The sequence below is a fragment of the Heterocephalus glaber genome, unplaced genomic scaffold (genome assembly GCF_053883595.1).
Source record: "Heterocephalus glaber isolate CG9 unplaced genomic scaffold, H.glaber_assembly_v1.0 deba00000937, whole genome shotgun sequence".
Lineage (NCBI taxonomy): Eukaryota > Metazoa > Chordata > Mammalia > Rodentia > Bathyergidae > Heterocephalus > Heterocephalus glaber.
The window spans coordinates 2,510,875-2,517,195 of NW_028258173.1; positions in this window are offsets into that span (position 1 = coordinate 2,510,875).

Below are 6,321 nucleotides of genomic sequence, written 5' to 3' on the forward strand. Positions count from 1 at the left end.
AATAGGAAGAAAAGGGGCAAAGGGGAAGGAAGTAGGAGGGGTAGGGGAAAGGAAAGAAGGGAATGAAATTAATATGAGAAAATGAAAAAATGGAAACAAAGTCTTTGTAAATAGGGAGAGATGGAGGGGTTGAAGGGAGGGCAGGGGAATGGAAAAAAATAAGAACCAAAAGAGATTATGTAAAGGTGCAGATTTCCAATGATGAAGGTCATTAAACTGTATACCTTAAATGTACCAGTAAAATATGAAAATGTTTTTAAAAAGAGAGATAACAGCTATTCAAACTTTTATTTGAAACATTCCACTTTTTAAGCTTCACTTCCACCAAGAAAGAATGCGTGCACGTGGAGGAAATGAAAATCTAAATCCCAAACAGCTGCTGTTTCACACCCACCAGGGCAGAGTTAAAAAGGCAGAAAACAACAAAGGTTGCCCAGCCGTGGTTGGCTGGTGAGAGGGAGAGTGCGTGCCCCCCAGCACTGAGGACAGCGTGGGAGCTTGTGAGAGTCACATCCGGAATTGCTACAGGATCCAGCAAGTCCGCTCCTGGGCGTCTGCCCTGGAGAACAGAATACAGGGGTCAGACAAAACCCTGGGCACAGATTTCCCTGCAGCATTAGCTGCAATAGCTGAAAAGTGAAACAAACTAAATGTCTACAAACAGATAAGCAGATACACAAAACATGGCCTAGCCACGCAATGAAATATCCAGCCATAAGCGGCCAGAGGACTGAGTCCCGAGGCGCGACACGTGGGAACCTCGAAAGCAGCGTGCTCGGTGCAAGAAGCCAGGCTCCAAGGCCAGAGTGTGTGATTTCACTTCTCAGAAAGGAACAGATAGGTAAACCCACAAAGCTGGGAGGTGGACGGGGGTCGGGAGTGTGGCCTGTCTGCTGATAGGTACAGGATTTCTTTTAGGGCTGGTAGAAATGTTGCCAAACCCATCGTGGTGATGGCTGAGAGGTGTGATACGGAAGAAGCACAGGTAGGCAGGAAGAAGACAAGGAAACTGTAATTCCGAGCCCTGACCAAGGGACCCGTGCATATGCTCCCCATCTTTACACCCCAGGCTTGTTATTTCTTCCAGGTCCACGGCACTTGAATCCCTTAAAGATACCCTAAATCCATAAGCAAATTGAGCTGATAAGGTAAAGGGCAGAAACCTGACCTTCAGATGTAAAAAGATTCAAGGCGTTCAGAGATTTTAGGGAAAACACCTTAGATTCTCCGTCTTAAAGGTACCTCCAAGACCACAGGTCTATCTCCAGCCCAGGGCCTAAGGGTCCCTCTTGAGGCCACCGCTCCTGGTGGTGGGCAGTGCCCAAGCATTTCCAAAAGCAATCTGGCACTTAGTATCAAGAATGTCAGCTGGGCTGCATGCGCATCTCGGTGGGAGAGCATTTGCCTAGCGTGCTCAAGGCCCAGGTTTGAGTTCTCCACACTGCAAAATTAAAAAAATAATGACAAGAAAGAAAGAATGCCAGAAAAGCTGGGTGGCACATGCCTTTAATCCCAGTGTGGGGAGCAGAGAGAGGGCCCCACCCTAATCTGAGTCTGTGATTCTGTCACCTTACGTGGCAAAGGGCTTGGGGTGTGGTTAGGAAGGAGTTGGGAGATTCTCCTGGGTCACCTGGGAAACCTGCCTGACTCTGCCTGGGAGACAACACAGCTTCGCCTGCAGTTCCCCACAGGCCCCGGCCGGGTCGCAGCGAAGTTCAAGGTCAGTCTGAAGCAGCAGTCCCTCCTGGAGAAATGTCTTTACCTGTTCCTCAGACTGGTACAAAACAAGAAACGAGATCATCTTTGTCAGGAGGTTGTCACAGTCCTTGCATTTATTAAGTGCTCCATGATAACTGGCCAATCGTTAAAACTTTTCTTTACAGGAATTGTAGTTAAACCAGGCATAGGGTGAGGCCTGCCTATGATCCCAGCTGGAAGCTGAGTCAGGAGGGTTGCAAGGACAACTCCAAGGCCAGCCTGGGGAATTTAACAAGATCCTGTCTCAAAATAAAAAGGGCTGGGGATGCAGCTCAGTGGTAGAGCACTTGCCGAGTATGCGGGAGGCCTTGGGTTTGTCCCCCAGCACTGAGAAGGAATTTTATTTACATTATGTATTGTTCAATCAAGAAAGAATACAGATTACATCCATATACCATCTACATAGAAATGCTAGGAAGAGAGAAAATTATATATATGGCTTTTCCCCATGAGTGATATTTGTTCTATCTAAATTTTTCATGTATTTTCTGAGGGATGTTTTACTTTTACTCATAAAAAAAAATCCATTTGCAACCCAGCGCTCCGGGCAGCTGAGGCAGCAGGGTCGCCAAGTTTGAGGCCAGCCTGGGCAATTCAGCAGACCCTGTCTCCAAATCAAATATTTTTTAAAGTTCTGGGAATTTGGCTCAGTATTAAGGCACCTCTGGTTCCATTCCCCAGTCCCACAAAAAACCGAAGTGTTTTTCAAATAAGGCCCCTTCCCCACCACCACTACCATCACCCCGCCCCTCCAGTGCCCTCGGAGCTTCCTCCCCAGGTGGGCCCAAGCCCCGCTGCTTCCTGCCAGCCCTGCCCCTCAGCTCTGCCCCACCCAGCTCCCCTGTCCCTGGGGTCTGGATTCACCGCGTGGGCCAAAGCTCGAGGCTTGCTGGTACCGGAAGAGTCAGCCTGTGGCTCCCCAGCCCTCCCCCCGACTGAGCAGGCTTCAGCCAGGGGCTTCCCAGAGGGCGCGGCTAGAGGATCCCAAGCTTGAGCCCACTCTGGGCAATTTAGTTACTTAGCGAGATCTTGTCTCAAAATAAAACAATTTTTAAAAGGGCCAGAGATGCAGGTCAGCATGAAGGCCCTGAGTTCAACCCTTGATAGAAAAAGAAAGGAAAGGAGGAAAGAGGAAGGGAGGAAGGGAGAGAGCAAGCTTGCTTTATGTAAACATTTCAAAACTATGAAAGACGGGAAAGGAAAAGAACCCGGCCTTCTCCAGGCCCACATTCAAGGTCGCCCCTGGGGCACTTTCCCAGCTTGAAAAGCCGGAAACAGACCCACAGCCCCCACGCCTGGTCCGCGCTGGGGGCCGGCGTCCACGCGGGGCGGGGCCTGGGCGGGGCCTGGGCGGTTCCCCAGCTCCCAGACGCCCCTGCGCCATCCGCTTCCCTCCTAGCCTCCCCCCGCCCCCGTGGTCTTGCAACGCTTCTGCACGGGTTTTAAGTGTCAACAATTGGATGGCTGGAAATAGTAATTAAATTAAATTACTTTAGTTTGCATTTACTTTATTATTTCCAGGCTGGGCTCATCTTTTCTGTGCTGCGCTTCACATGTTGGCTGTTCTCTGCACAGTGCCTCCTTGGGGTTATTTGCTCATTTCCTCTTCTTTTATTTCTATAAAGCATACTTTTTCTTTTGGAAAGTGTACCCCTTTGTTATTTTTGTCCTAAAGGATTACTAAGTCCAACACCTATTCTACCTGACGGCGCCTGGCAGAAAACACAAGAAACTTCCCCGGAACCCTGTTCTACTCCTTCAGACCACTCACCAGGTCCGAGGGTAGGTAAGAAGGGCCTCCATGCTGAACTATATCCACAGGCTCCTCGTTTTTAAATTTTTTTTTTTAATTTTGAGGCAGGTTCTCACTAATTTGCTAAGTTCCTCAGGCCGGGCTCAAACTTACAACCCTCCCACCTCAGCCTCCCAGAGGGCTAGGATTACAAGCACGTGCCACACCTGGCTCTTTTGAGCCAAAGACGATGCTGACAGAGGTTCCTCGAGGTCATAAAATACCTTAAATGGTGAACAATTCTTGGTTAGGGATGTGCTAGGATTGTGACCTGGATGGTTTAAACAACAAAAATACATTATCTCAGCTGGGAGCAGTGGCACATCCACTGCTCCCAGCTACCCGAGTTGGGAGGGCTGAGGCAGGAGGATTGCTTGAGCCCAGGAGTTTAAAACAAGCCTGGGCAACACAGTGAGATCCCATCTCAAAAAACAAACAAAGATAAAAAACAAAACAAAACAAAAACCAGAGTTTAAGAAGCAAGAAGTCCAAGCTGACTGAGTTGGCAGTGTGGGCCCCCCCCCGGGGCTGTGAAGGAGGATTTGTTCCAGGTCTCTGGCCAAACTCCTGGTGGCTTGCTAATGATCTCTCGCCCTCCTTGGCTTGTTGAAGTGTCCCTTGGTCTCCAACTTCAGGGCCACATATCCTCCGTGTGTATGTGCTTTTTTTTTTTCCGGTACCAGGGATCAAACTCAGGACCTTGCACTTGCCAGGCAGGCGCGGTGCCACTGAGCTGCACTGAGCTACATCCTTGGCCCATGTCATCCTCCATGTGTCTGTGGCCAAATTTCCCCTCTTTATGAGAACATAAGTCACAGGATTAGGACTCACCCTACTCCCATTACCTAATTGTAATTAAACTAATTAACATCCGAAACAACCTACCTCAAATACAGTCCTATTCTGAGGTATTGGATTAGAACTCAACATGGGGATTTTCGGGGGCAGACACAATTCAACCTGTCACATATGGCACTGGGGGTCCCAGGGATGTGGATGCAGGCATTACCAGGGCCCCACAGAGGTGATGCAGCCTCGAAGTCGGCTCTCAGCAGTGTGGCAGTTGATGGGTGAGGCCTGGCTCAGCCACATGCCCACGTGACCCCCATGGATAACGCCAGAGTTCACATGGCTGACCAGAGATGAAGATAGAGCCCAGCCCACATCTTCTGATGTCAAATTCTAAGCTTTTCAGGTGGCATCTCATACCTTGGCTCTTGTTTTTACCTTTTGGTTTTGGTTTTTTGAGACAGGGTATCACTATGTAGCTCTGGCTGGCCTGGAATTCATAGTGATCCTCATGCTTCAGCCTCCTGAGTGCTGAGACTACATCCATGTGCCACCATGCCTGGTTATCTTTACTTTAAAAAAATAGGGCCAGAGATTTAGCTCAGTGGTTCTGCCACCTGCCTCAAAAGCGCAAGGTCCAGAGTTCAATCCCCGGTACCAAAAAAATAAAAAATAAAAAAAGATAAATTTGGGGGCTAGTGGCATAGCTCAGTAATAGAACACTTGCCTGGCATGTAGAAGGCACTGTTTGCAAAACCCACACTGCAAAGAAATTATTTTTTAATTTAAAAATTGTTATAATTTTAAACGTAAGGTAATAAATATACATAGATGCACTGTTCTTTGAAAAATTAAACCTTGTAGATTTGGTTAAAATCAAGACAAAAGTGCAATACCAGGGTGTACCTACTTTTGGGGGGGTGATACCAAGGATGGAACTCGGGACCTTGTGCTTTCGAGCCAGGTGTGGCACCAATGAGCTAAATCCCCGGCCTCTTTAATTTTTCATTTATATTTTTTTTTCTTTTTTTTTTTTTTTTTGGTACTGGGTATCGAACTCGGGCCCTTGTGCTTGCACAGCAGGCGAAGAAACCACTGAGCTAAATCCCCGGCCCTCAAAAGTATTTTATCTTTTTTTTTTTTGGTACCAGGGATTGAACTCAGGTCCTTGCTCTTTCAAGGCAGGGGACAGAACCACTGAGCTAAATCCCCGGCCCTTGTACCTACTTTTATGAACTCAGTGATCCGCCTGTCTCAGCCTTCCAAATCCTGGGATTGCAGTCATGCACCACCACACCTAGCATACTTTAATTCTTTTCCAAACTGCTCATTCATGGTTTGTATTGTGGTTTTGTTTTGGTTTGATTTTTTGAGACAGGGTGCCTCTGTGTAGTTCAGGCTAGCTTTGAACTCTTAGCCCAGGCAGGCCTTGAATTTGTGGTGGTTCTCCTGCTTCAACCTCCCAAACGCTGGGGCTGCACGTGTGTGCTACTATGCCCGGCGCTGGCCTTTTTTTTTTGGTACCGGGGATCGAACTCGGGACCTTGCGCTTTCAAGGCAGGCACCAAAACCACTGAACTAAATCCCCAGCCCCTAAATTCTTGACAAGCAATCGATCTTACCCCACCCCAACTTGTGGTTTTTACTTTTGTTTTTTGGTCTTTCAAGAACTCACTGTGCAGCCCAGGCTGGCCTGGAACTTGAGGTGATCTTGCCTTGGCCTCTCAAGTCCTGGGACCCATTTGTGGTTTTTGCTTTTAAAAATGACCTGGGCTTGGTGGTAGAAACCTGTAATCCCAGCACTCTGGGAGGCTGACGCAGAAGGATCCAAGTCTCAGCCCAGCTTGGGCTCAAATAAAAATAAAATATCAAAATAAAAAAAGGATACAGCTCAGTGTGAAGGCCCTTGGCTCAATATTCTGTTCTGCAAAAGTAGATTTTTGAGCTATGAAGTTCAGACTGGCCTTGAACTATGTAGTCCA